General features: G+C 42.8%; 1 pseudogene; it reads right to left on the reverse strand.

The window, feature by feature from the left end:
• Window positions 1-3,217: 3,217 nt before the first annotated feature.
• On the reverse strand, window positions 3,218-13,272 carry LOC131513085 (tubulin alpha-1A chain-like; annotated as a pseudogene).
• Between the last annotated feature and the right edge of the window lie 793 nt (window positions 13,273-14,065).

The raw sequence follows: 14,065 nt of genomic DNA on the forward strand, positions 1-14,065 counted from the left end.
CAGCTTAAGACTCTCTCTCTCTCTCTCTCTCTCTCTCTCTCTCTCTCTCTCTCTCTTTCTCTCCCTCTCCCCGTGCCCCTCTCCCTCGCTCATGCACACTCTCGCTCTAAAATTAAAAAAAAAAATTTAATAAAAAAATTAAGAAACAGACATGGAGAATTTAAGCGGTCTAGCAACTGTCACAGAGATAAGTAATGGGGTTAGATTCAAAATCAGACAACCTGTCACATTCTAAAATGAAATATTAGAGAGGCTTAGAAGGGAATCTACAGATGAGAAGAAAGCATAAGACAGTTATGAGGAACACATGATTCCATTATCCTGTTAAGAAATCCTTTTAAATGTAAGCAATCGTCTTTCCCTGCCTTTGCCAAACAGGGCTGGCCAACACCAGCACCTGTTCACAGCACACTGCTCATATCTGACTTAAAGCACCTGTTCATGTGCCACCATCACACATTTGCTGGTCTTACACAGATGCAAGCCCTACCACTGCAGGAACCTTACTCATCCCCTCACTCATCCAGTGCCCTCAGCAGCCCTTCTATAAACTTGTGCTGAATTAAATAGACAGGAAAGGATTAGGAAAGCAGAGAAGAGAGCCAGACAAAAAGGAGTGGAGAAGGATTAAGGAGGCAGCAGCAAGAGAAACCTTCTTGCCTGGTCTCCTCGCCTGAGCAGGGAAAAACTAGTCATAGAACAGGATGAGAAGTAAAATGCCTTTCCAGATCATTCTGCCACCTGGTAGCTTTTAGAAATCAGGATGGTCTTCAGAGAGGAGGTGATGATGCAGCCAAGTCTGGAAGGAAGAAAAAGAGTTTCCCCTAGCCAATGCAAAGGTGAGCAAAGATGGTGGGTATTACAAGGCACATTTGGGAGCCCCTCTCTATCTCTTGATAAGTGCAATAATAAGGTTAAAGAACTCAACAGGGCCTGTGCTGAAGAACCTTCAGGCCATTCACAGGAATTTAGGCTTTGGCTTAGACAGTAAGGGGGTCTCACACTCAAAGCCCATGAGCACCAAGACAGATTGAGGGGACCTCCCGGTCAGATTGGGGACCATTTGCCTTGTCTGTAGAAACAGCCTCCACTCAGCTTCTGCTTTCTGGTGCCATGCTGGAAAGCAGACCCACTGTGCCCCGATGTTCAATTCCCCAAGAGGAACCAGAAATCTACATTTTTGTGGAAAATAACCCCAGTTTCCAGTACTGACAACCTCCTCACAGACAAAGGAAAATCACTGAATGTTTTTTAAAAAAAAGTGTTTTTAGGTTTATTCATTTTTGAAAGACAGAGAGAAACAGAGCACAAGCAGGGGTGGAGCGGGGAGAGAGAGGGGGACACAGAATCTGAAGCAGGCTCCAGGCTCTGAGCTGTCAGCACAGAGCCCGACATGAGGCTCGAACTCATGAACCATGAGATCATGACCTGAGCTGAAGTCGGACACCCAACTGACTGAACCACCCAGGAGCCCCTGAATGGTTTTTTTTAATGTTTATTTATTTAAAAAAAAAAAAAATTTTTTTTTAACGTTTATTTTTCAGACAGAGAGAGACACAGCATGAATGGGGGAGGGGCAGAGAGAGAGGGAAACACAGAATCTGAAGCAGGCTCCAGGCTCTGAGCCATCAGCCCAGAGCCCGACGCGGGGCTCTAACCCGCGGACCGCGAGATCGTGACCTGAGCGAAGTCGGACGCTTAACCGACTGAGCCACCCAGGCGCCCCAATGTTTATTTATTTTTAAGAGAGAGACAGAGTGTGAGCAGGGCAGGGGCAGAGAGAGAGGGAGACACAGAATCCAAAGCAGGCTCCAGACTCTGAGCTGTCAGCACAGAGCCCCATGCGGGGCTTGAACTCACAGACTGTGAAAACATGACCTGAGCCAAAGTTGGATGTTTAACCGACTGAGCCACCCAGCCACCCCATCACTGAATGTTTTTAAGCAGAGAAGTATTGTATCACATTTTCATTTTAGAAAGATTACTTATGCCTCCATAAGGAGGATACCAGTAGGAACGAGCGCTACTGAAATTGGACTGGTGAGCCTCAAGAAGTCTAAGCCAGTGATGAAGTGGGGAAAAAGAGTTTTTGATTATGAAATGTTTAGGCAGTAGAAAATTAGACTTTTCAACTCAATGGAAGCAGTGGATAGCAATGAGATGGAGAAGCTGAGGACTTTTTCTGCCTAAAACTGCATGATGCTGAATGGAAAAGCTGAGTCCACTCAGACATGTTAATTACAATATTCCTATGAAATATCCAAAAGGTAATGAGTAATGCTATTCAAAATAAAATTATGAAAATCATGTAGCAACTTGAAAAAGTGATCATGCATTGCCAAATGAGGAAATGACTACAAATATATATCTATGCCATGATTACAAAAATATCCAGTGGCATACAAATTATATATGCATACAAAATGCTGAATGTAATTGTGAAAAATGAAAATGGTTTAATTTGCTGAAATGACAGAATGTTAGTTTTTTTCTTTTCATTTATTTTCTTGTGATCTTGTAATAATTGTTTTACAGTAAAAATAACAAAAAGATGGCCAATAGTTCCCGTGGGAATTAAGAGAAGTTTGCCATAAACTAAAGAATGTAGGGAAGGCTTGCTGGAGGAGGTGAGATTTCAACAAAGCCCTGAAAGAGTGGAAAGTAATTATTGCCTGAAGACAAATGTTTCCCTTGCTTCCCCATGGACAACTGTACCACTTCCAGGAACAACAACCAAAAAAATCCCCACAATTCTACTATCTATCGTGGCAAAGGATAAACAAAGATAATTGCAACCTCGAAACTAATCCAATTTGCATCTAAAAATCCACTTTGAAATTTCAAAGGATGAACCCATGTTTTGTTTGTTTGTTTGCTTTAAAGATGATGTTATAGAATGAAATTTTCAAGGACCTAGAAGTCAAAAAACCTGGATGCAGCACAAATTCATCCGTTAATTAGCTATTACCCCACAGTAAGCCACTCTTTTCCATCTGGGCCTCCATTTTCTTTTGTAAAATGGGGCAGTAGAATTAGTTGATCTCTTACGTTTCTATCCGATAACAAAACATAGTATGTTTCTCTGCTAAGAGTACAGTATTCAGATTCTTCACATAAAGCTTAGTTAGGCTTATAAAATTATCGACACACCCTGTTTTGTGTTATCCTTTTTCTTTTCTTTTCTTTTTTCATTTAAGACAGGGAATACTTCATTCAAACCCATCAGAGAAATGGATAGCTTGGATCTGTAACAAAGTGTTGTGTTTTAAAGCACTGATCAATAACTGTATACGAGAGTATACACTGCCACATACAAATTAACTGATCAGAGCACAACTTTTCAATGTTCAAAGCAGAATAAGCTTCTCTGTAAAACTGGTCCCTTTGTGATATTTTTAACTTTCGTACTCCTCTCCTTCTTCTTCACCCTCTCCTTCAACAGAATCCATACTAACTTCCTCATAATCCTTCTCAAGGGCAACCATGTCCTCAGAAAACTCTCCTTCCTCCATGCCCTCATCCACATACCAGTAAACAAAGGCATGCTTGGCATACGTCAGGTCAAACTTGTGGTCCAGGAGAGCCCAGGCCTCAGCAATGGCTGTGGTGTTGCTCAGCATGCACACCTCTTGCTGTACCTTGGTGGCCAGGTCTCCACCAGGTACCACAGGGGAAGGCTGGTAATTAAGCCATCTTGGAAGCCAGTGGGGCACCAATTCACAAACTGGATGATACTCTTGGTCCTGATGGTGGCAATGGCAGCATTTACATCTTTGGGAACCACATCACCATGGTACAACAGGCAATAAGCCATGTGTTTACCATGGCGAAGGTCACATTTCACCATCTGGTTGGCTGGCTCAGAGCATGCTTTGGTGATCTCTGCAACAGAAAGCTGTTCATGGTGGGCTTTCTCAGTAGAAATGACAGGGGCATATGTGGCCAGAGGGAAGTAGATGTGGGAATAGGGCCCCAGGGTGATCTGGAATTCTGTCAGATCAACATTCAGGGCTCCATCAAATCTGAGGGAAGCAGTGATGGAGGACACAATCTGACCTATCAACCTATTTAGGTTAGTGTAGGTTGGGTGTTCAATATCGAGGCTCCTACAACAGATGTCATAGATGGCCTCATTGTCTACCATGAAGGTACAATCAGACTGCTGCAGGGTGGTGTGGGTAGTAAGGATGGAGTTGTAGGGCTCAGCTACAGCTGTGGAAACCTGGGGGGGGGGGGGGGGCAGAAAAATGGAGAACTCCAGCTTTGACTTCTTGCCATAATCCACAAAGAGAAGTTCCATCAGCAGGGAGGTGAACCCAGAAATAGTTCCCCCTCCAAATCTGCGGAAAAGTAAGCAGCTCTTGAAGACCTGCTTACTGGCCAGCCAGTTTCTGAATTCAATCCAAGACAAGGTCAATGATCGTCTTGCCAATGGTGTAGTGCCCTTGGTCATAGTTATTGGCAGCATCTTCCTTGCCTGTGATGAGCTGCTCGGGGTGGAAGAGCTGGTGGTAGGTGCCAGTGTGAACTTCATCAGTGACGGTGGATTCCAGCTCTACAAACACTGTCCTGGGCACATGCTTGCCAGAACCTGTCTCACTGAAGAAGGTGTTGAAGGAGTCATCTCCTCCCCCAGTGGTCTTGTCACTTGGCACCTACCCATCAGGCTGAATGCCGTGTTCCAGGCAATAGAGCTCCCAGCCGGCATTGCCAATCTGAGCACCAGCCTGGCCAACACGGACGGAGATGCATTCACACACAGTTGTTGCTTTGCAGCTGCCAAGCAGATGGCAGAGAGGAAAAGGAGAGGTTGTTGCTTCCAACAGCGTGACTCTTAAGTAGCCAATGTAAGAGAACCTGTCCACTTTGTTGTTGATTATAGGGTATATTCTTAAGATCATCCATGCCCTTCTAACAAATGGGTTTATCACTCAGAAGCAGCCATGCAAAAAAAGAAAAAAAATAGTGGAATGATCTGTTAAAGGTTCAGCTAGGGTGCCTGCTTAGGAACAATACACCGAAGACTTGAGACTCTGACCTCCAGGATGCAGTGTAGATGCTACACCAATACTTGACATGTGGTACTATGTCTCCAATAACTTGAATACAAAAGTACAAGAACAAAGAGGAATATGAGTGTCCCCTCTTATCATCACCCTCTGTAGCCCACTTGTGGCATTTGTGCTTTCAGTTCCATAACCCTAGGCTCCTAGGTTCTAATTCCCAAAAGAGGAACACTTGCCAGGGGATGCAATGGTGGTACCACTGAACCAGAAGCTGTACCTACCACTTGGAAAGCCTGAATTCTCCATGGAAGTGATCACAGAAAGGAGTTAATGTACTGGCTGAGATAATCAACCTTGATTACCATGAGATCTTAGGGTTGCTTCTACACAATATGTAAAAATACAGACATTCACTAAGACATCTCTTAGTATGTGTTTTGTACAGAAATTGTTTATGTGACTTGTCATGCATTTTTTCCCAGAGCCACATATACACAATCAAGGGGGGCGCTTAGTTGGCTTGTACTCCACATCTGGCTTGGGGATCAGAACTGGCCCTTCTGTTCCTGACGCCAAGTGGGATTACCATGCCTCACCAACTTGAGCCAGACCAGGCTGGCCCCCTGGAATGGATTAGGTGGGGAACAGGAATATGCAGATGCCCAGACTCTTAGAACTGTGAGATATAATAAAAGAAACCAAAAATCCAGCTCGCTCAGGACTGCACATAGGCAAACTTAATGACTAACCATAAATCACAATCCGGATTGTCCCCTCAATTGGGACTCCAACCGGGCTGTTCAATGCGGGGCTTCCCCAGTCAGAAGTTTGGATGTTGTTAAGTACTTGATTTGATGCATTAAGCCTTCTTTGTTCTTCTCTGTACTTCTCTCCCTCTATATGTTTACTATATAATTGTTTAATTCCTTATATTCCCTTTCCCTTATAATCAATAAATTCTTCCTCCACAAAACCGGAAGTGTGGTTATCGTGAATACTTACTATTATTCAGAACAGTATCTCTAAACCCACTACTAACTGTCATTGGCCAATTAGAACAACTATTACCCAGTAACACAGGACAACAAAGGACTTAAAATCCTCAGTAAAGGTCTGGGTCACCCCACTAGGCAAGCATACCAGTGAGAGTACTTGCACAAGGTGAGGAACTCTATACTGGATGGTGGAGGAGAAAAATGTTAAGTATTACAGCCTCAGGACCCACTGAAGAAGCAGTAGTAGCTTTTCACTGACCTTCCTGCCTTATCTCTTCTAGGAAAATGCACCTTGAAAGTGACTCTGTGACTGGTTGGACTTGTACCTCTACTTTCCAGGAAGATGTCCTCTTGTTCTAACAAACAAACAAACAAACAAACAAACAAACAAATGTCCCATATTTTAGTTTGTGAACTAGATACAACTAGAGGTCATAAACGGATCTTGATGGTGCAAGGGACAGACTGTAAGACCCCTTTTTTGCAATTTGCAGATTGTACTGGCTTCACTTATCCCCCAGACAGCTGCCATCACAACCAACAGACTCAGAATTTTTGTTACTTGAGACCAACCAGCCACACTGGAGTCCCCATATTCTCCTGCCTCTTTCTAACTGAGATTCAGATGAAATGCCACCCCAAAGAGCATTTGTTCTGGCTTCTAAGAAGCTGCTGAAGATGCTGGACGGTGCACACCAGTAGTGCTGAAGGGCAAACTGTGGTGCAAACCTTGACCAGGAAGAGCAAAGAGATGGAAAAGAACCAGGTAGATAAGTTCTCTTTCCTTTTCTCCCTCCAATGGAACGTTCTCAGTAGTGATTTCACCATGCAGCCTGGCCAAGTGGGTTGACCTGCTAAGTGACTTGCTATCTCTTTCAACTTCCTGTGAAGTAATAGCCTGTATGTTACCTCGCCCTGCTTACCATCCTTCCCTGCCTCACTTCCCTTTTCTCTCACTCTTGCTGCCCTGGACTCGTATCTCTCATAAAAAACATCAACACCTAGTCCTTGCCTCAGATTCTACTTTCTAGAGAACCTACGTTAGATAAGTACATTATTCAGACTCCTTTGAAGTCAGATATGCCCGTGCAACTGAATTCTAACCCAGGGAATACAAGGAGAAATTATGTATCCCACTTCCAAAGTTGACACAAATTTGCTCTTTTCTATACAAACTAGAAAGGACAAAGAAAAAGAAAACCTGGGAACATTTCAAAGCCTCTCCATGGCAGAGCCTTGGTTAGCCTGTGTCCCTAAATGACAGTAGAGGAGTGCTATGTGCTCACTTGTGCACATTCCCATTACTATTACATTAACAAAAAATAAGCTTCTATTATGTTTGAAACATATTTGAGGTCTGCTGGTCACTGCAATCAGCATACCCTGGTTAACAGACTTAAACCAGCAACTATTAAAGTTATTAAACCAGCAACTACAAATAGTGAAGATGAAGAGTCTAAAAAAGATATGATGCAAAAGCTAGGAGTCATATTTTCTTTGTTTTTCTTTTTTTGCTGCCAGTTTTCCTGAAACCATATCTTGTTTGTAAATTTGTATAAATGAAGTAAAGCAACAAAGTCACGATTCATTTCTCCAAAATTTACAGTCAACAGGTCTTCTTTACAAGCCATTCCCACCCAGTCACCCTTCAACCCATCTTCTCACACCTTCAGAAAAAAAAAAAAAAGCCAAATGATCTGAACTGGCAGGCGTTCATCCATGCAAACATCTTCGTGCAGGTTTTACCAACAAAGGCTACAGTCCTAGGAATGCAAGAGAAACTATGCTAGATGCAATCATTGAAACTAACAGACTTCTTCCTTTCTATCCCTACGTGTTACCAACAAATGAGAGCAATTTTTCTCTAAAAAGTAGAAAAATCCCCATGCGAGGAGCACCTCATTTCTAATATTACAGTAAATGGTGCCCTCTGATCTTAAAAACTCAGGAGGACAGCGTGGCCCATAACCATGACTCCCATTTGCAATCGCTGCTTAATCTCTTACACAAACCACTCAAATGTCTCCACCCACTTCATTCTCTTTCTCCCTCTTGGTACCCACATCATCCCTCCCTAAAGATAAGCTTGTGGTAGAGTGGAAATGGGAGAGTTCTTGCTTTTCTCTCCCTGCTCTGTATTCAGTAAGAAAGCACAGATGCTGGGTCAGTCATGTGCTAATAAAGGATGGCAGCTGCATACCAGAGAAGCTGTGAAGGAGAGATACAATCCAAACCAAAGACCAGGGAGGAGATGAGTCAGGAGCACAGGATGAAGTCAACATCTGTGGCTTCTGCTGGAGGGAAAGGAATAGTTCATAGATCTTGCTAGATCTCAGCCTCGCTAACATGACATCTTAAATGGAGGAAAAACTGTACATTATCTTTGTTCATTCAACATACACTCACAGGGAAATTACTATGCTTAGAACTTGCAGAACACCAGGGGCAATCACCAGTGCAATGTACAAGATAATTAGATATGTGCTCTGATGGAGCTTGTGGGCTAGTCTAGAAACTCCATACTATACTCTCAACAAGGGATTCATTCCCACCGGCTTTCTTAAGAAAAATAAATTGCAAAAGTGATTATTATCATTATCCTAAACATCACTTATAAAATTTCTAAAAGCATCCTCTCATGGTTAAGATATAAATCTCAAGACCCTGGCTTCTGAACTAAAAATCAAAACAGAAGTTCTGATAAATTGAAATTCCCTACTATCTCTCCACGTTCTTTCCTCCTCTAAGGTCTTTAAATGCACTCTCTGATTTTTAAAAATGAACCTTTTTGTCATATCAGGGAGAGGTGACACGAAACAGTGCTAGATTAGTGTGCAGATTGAATACATCTTTTTGCTAATTAAAATATCAGGTACGGGCTGAACAAAGGCAAATGCCAGGAAACTTCATTCTTCATAGATGGTGTTTTGCAAATGGAAGACTGCTCACACACGAGAACGGGTACAATGGCTGGTTCCTCCCTCAGAAAGACGAAGCTCGGGCATAATGGGGCCCAGTATGTACAGCCTGACAGACGAGTGAGATGAGGGGAAAGGAAGGGAATAAGTCCTGGCATGTGTTTAAAGCAACCCTGGATGTGAAAATGGCTCGGTGGTTATATCATTTTTGATATCTTTATCAGTTAGAGACACATCATGACATACTGATGTCTGAAGCAATATGAGTCTAGAATTTGCTTTAAAATATGTCATTAAAAAGGACCACAAAACATGGATATTTGTTAAAACTAGGTCATGCGCACATGGGTAAAATCTGTCTATTTTTGTGTGTTTGAAAATTTTCATTATAAAATATCTTTTGAAGAGCTACACACTGGGTCAGAAAGTTGTACACAGCTGAGGTACCAAGCTGTGAGCCTCTAACTGTAGCAGCTGTTACAGCACCGATAAATAGAAAATTCATGAACCTTTATTGCTCATCGTCACCGAGACATTGCTGCATAGTGTGAGGAGGTTCCTCATATTTGGGGAGGAGAGTCCTGATGCGGTAAAAAAATAGGATCACAGTCGCTCTTTGTTGTGGCACCTCAGAGGCGGCAGGCTGCTTTGGGAAGAAGCTGAACAACTCTTTTCCAGCTACTGGCTGCCAGAAACTCATCCATGTGGATGATGAATGCAAACCCCGTAGCTTTTGTAAGAAGCGAATGGCCACAGAAGTTGCTGCTGATGCTGTGGGTGAAGAACGGAAGGGTTACACGGTCCGACTTAGTGGTGGCAACGACAAACCAGGCTTCTCCATGAGGCAGGGTGTCTTGACCCACGGCCGTGTCCACCTGCTGCTGAGTAAGGGGCATTCCTCCTACAGACGAAGGAGGACTGGAGAAAGAAAGCACAAATCTATCTGGGGTTGCACTGTGAATGCCAATCTCAATGTTCTCAACTTGGTCCTTGTACAAAAGGCGAGAAGGACATTCCTGGACCACTGATACTACGGGGCCTCATCACCTGGGGCCTAAAGAGCCCCTAAAGAGCTCACCTAAAAAAGCTAGCAGAAGCCACAAACTTTTCAGTCCCTCTAAAGAAGACGATGTCCACCAGTATGTTGTGAGAAAGCCCCTAAATAAAGAAGGTAAGAAACCTACAACCAAAGCGCCCAAGATTCAGCATCTTGTTACTCCATACGTAATCTACCACAAATGGCGTTTCTCTGAAGAAAGAGCATACGAAGTAAAATAAGGAAGATGCTGCAGAATATGCTAAATTTCTGGCCAAGAGAATAAAGAAGGCCAAAGAAAAATGCCAGGGACAGATTGCCAAAGACAGGGGCTGTCCTCCCTGAGAGCTTCTACCTTTAAGTCTGAGTCCAGTCAAAAACGAGACTTTTCAGGGTGCCTGGGTGGCTCAGCCGGTTGAGTGTCCGACTTCAGCTCAGGTCATGATCTCATGGTTCATGAGTTTGAGCCCCGTTAGCACAGACCCTGCTTCAGATCCTTTCTCTCCTTCTCTCTCTGCCTCTGCCTCTCTCTTTCTCTCTCAAAAATAAATAAACATTTTCTAAAAACTTAAAAAAAAACCAAAATTTTCTAAGAGTAACAAATAAGATCAGACATAAAAAAAAAAAGGATCACGGTCTTTGTTCTCTATACAAACTCATCCCAGATGCCACCTGTCTCCTTCTCCATATGGTTGAGAACCAACTCATGTTTACCTAATTCTACTATTTCCATATATTTCATCCCGATCCAAAAACATGCGCATGGCCGCCTCTACTATGATATATTTCCCGTTCCCATTACTTAACCTAACAGTAATTATTTTTCCATATCATGAATCTCTCCCAATCAGTAATAATGGCGCTCCCACCAGCTATTGTTTATTTTTTCCTAAAAAAATGAACCCACATCTGTATTGAATGAACCCTTCTCTCCAGCCAGTGTTGCCTCACTTCCCAACCCCCACAGGGACCCAGCCCAGGACTGGGCTGACTTCAGGCAAATAGTCTTTAGCTTCACTTATAGAGCTACTAACTAAATACTGGGATTTACGCATGAACAGTTCATTCATTGATCCAATAGACAATTGTTAAGCACTTATTATGTGCCATGTGTTACAGCTACAAAAATAAATCAATGAGATATTAACCTCGAAGAAGGTGAAAATCTAGCATGTGCGATAAATGCAAAAACAATTGCAGTAGGTTGTAGGAAAAAATGCAGTTAGATATGTATGCTAGGTAGAGCTGCAACCCCAGTGAATATACTCACTTCAACTTTTTGGAATTAGGAGGTACGGCTATGAGGACTGGGCTTCCAAAGATGAAAAAAATTCCTGATTTTGCCTCTGGAAGGTAGAGCAGTGGTTTTTCAGGCATGTGTAAGAAAGCCTAGACATGAATTATAAAAATTCCATGGAGCTAGAACTGATAAGGTTGGAGGAAAAGAATATGAAGCTTCTTAATGCTATAAACCTTGTGATATAGTCCACAGAAAAGAAAAAGTCACTGAAAGCTTTTAAGCAGGGCTGTCAAACAATAATACTTGCATTTTAGAAAAAACTTCCCTGTGGTAGAGTAGGAGACGACTCTGAAGGCTCAGGGCGAGGCCACAGGATGGTTGTAGCTGTCCAGAGCACAGAAGACATACACCTGAATAAAGGCAATGACAGAGAAAGTGGACTCAGATGGCCCATAAATGTATTTACCGGCCTTGTATAAAGGTCTTTATTTCTCCCCCAAAAGAGTCTATTTCCTCTAATAAGTCACCCTGAGAGACTATTGGGGAAAAGCGAGGAGCAAGAATATTTGCCTGCTGTGCCCTATTATTCATTCCCTACAGATTTTCTCTCTTTCTCTCCCTCCCCATAAAGCCCTCAGCAAGTCCCAGTTCCTCCAAGCCATTTCTTGGCTCCTTTCTTCCTACTTTTTAAATTTGATTTTGAAGTAATCTCTACACCTAACACGGGGCTTGAACTCACGACCCCAAGATCAAGAGTCGCGTGCTCTACCAACTGAGTCAGCCAGGTGCCTCTCTTTCTAATTCTGAGCTCTGATCTGTACACTCTTCAGCTGTTTGGTTTATACTGTAAAGGTTCCTTGTTCTAGAATTGTGGCTACGTGGACCAAAGGCATCTGCCTGAGTGGACAAGAATATGACAATGACATGTAGCTACCACAATACACCTAAGTCGAGACTGATTTTGACAAGAACAAAAGCTTTCTGCCTGCTGCCCCTATCTTATAGGATTTTTAGGGTTTGGAGAAATAGCCATTGTCTGTCTTAAAATTCCTGAATGCCCATGTGAGACTGAATGCCATTTAGATAAATGAGCCATTTGTAGTGATGGTTCCTGTAACAGAATTATTCAGTTGGTTGCTCCGGAATTTGTTCCTTTTATTTTTAAAGTTCAGTGGAAGTTACTTTTGTCAAAGTACTCTGCAAACGTTGTTGAGAAATTAAGTTCCAGGGGGTAAGATGCTAGACAAGTGTCAGCTGGCACAGCAAAGGTGTCAGGAACGTTATATGTTTAATTAAGTGTTCACCGATCAATAACATAGGTATACTTTATCCCAAGATGAACATTGATATATACATATCATTGAGAGAGTTCATTCTTTGAGAGAAACAAGCCAGGTAATTCTTCAAGGCAGACAATTCCAGGACCATGACCTACACGTTACTTGGTGACATGCTAAGCGGGATTCCTGCTACCATTACTGCGTGGTCAACATCCGTTTTGGCCACTGCATCCTTTTCTTTCTGGGGCCTTGATCACTTCTCCTCTCCCTGCCTCTCTTCCCCAAACTCCAAGAGCTAAGACACTGTTTGCAGCTTTCCGAAGCATCCCGCTTCGGCATTTTCCCCTGGTCAGCCCCCTTTCCAAACTACCTCCTCCTCCAAACGAGCCCACTAACTATTTCATCTCCTCAGCTAGGTGTTAGAGGAGAGGCAATGCCTGGTTAAAACCAATTCACACTGGTGGTAGGAGTCTTAACTTGCATTGCAGTTTTCAGCAGAACCTGTTATTCCAAATGAATCTCTGATTGGTGGGATGCACGAGGGAATTATTTTTGAGGTGTGGGGAGCTAGAGTTCTTCCTCACTGATTCATACTGACCAGAGCCTCTATATCCAATTTTCCTCCCTCATAGAGACTCCTACAGAGTCTACATAAACACATGCTGCAGCCCCAGCCCTCCAGATTACACCTAAAAAAAACCTCAGCAGGGAACGTGGTTTGGCTTCCCAGTCCTTACAGTCTGTAGTTGAGTTTCCTCCTCCGGAGTCACGGGCACACATTTGGACTTTTTCTACATAAGCTTCTGTGGCTCCTAGCAAAGATAAAAGTTATACTGATTATCTCTTGCACTGTTGTCTTTTCCAAATAGCAAAATATCTAGCTTGAAAGTTAATATTAGAGAAGAATAGCGGGGAAACAGTGACCACAATGCAGACCCTCCTAAGAGAGTAAGTTAATATGGAAATCAAATAAAGGAGTGAGGTGCATCTTTATGACACTGCATTTTAACATCAGCTCATTATGCACAGACAAACCTTCCCTTTATATATCCCAAACATTACCCATAAAATAGGGAACAAGTAGGAAGCCCCCGTGAGCACACACACTTCTCACTAATGCCCTTACGGTCAGTTCTGCAGCCAGCTCAGATCGCTGTCTCTTCATTGCACACCACATGAAATGTGGCCTGCATTCAGGGGCCACATTTTAAGAAAAAACATGGTTCTTTTAATACTAAACACACTTGGCTTTGACCATAAACAGTGGAATTTCCTCCAACTAAACACCTAGACAAAGAGAGTGCACTGATCATTTGGCTTTCTTTCAAAGAGCTCAAATTCTATCTTCACAGTATCTCCAAGCTAAGGTATAAATAAACCAAACAGACTCTCTCTCGTGTGCACTATGACAGAACTCAGCTTCCCGACTAGATGTGCTAAGTCCCAAACCAGAGCTTCATCCCTGCTCCAAAACCTAAAAAGCAAGCCTAAAATTCACAACAGGCCCCTAGAAAATCAAACCTTGGATATAAGGCCAAGTTCCACTACCTTATCATTCAACAAATCCATGATGAGTTTCCTCTCTGTGCC

Source organism: Neofelis nebulosa, chromosome 5 (genome assembly GCF_028018385.1).
Source record: "Neofelis nebulosa isolate mNeoNeb1 chromosome 5, mNeoNeb1.pri, whole genome shotgun sequence".
NCBI classification, from domain to species: Eukaryota; Metazoa; Chordata; class Mammalia; order Carnivora; family Felidae; genus Neofelis; species Neofelis nebulosa.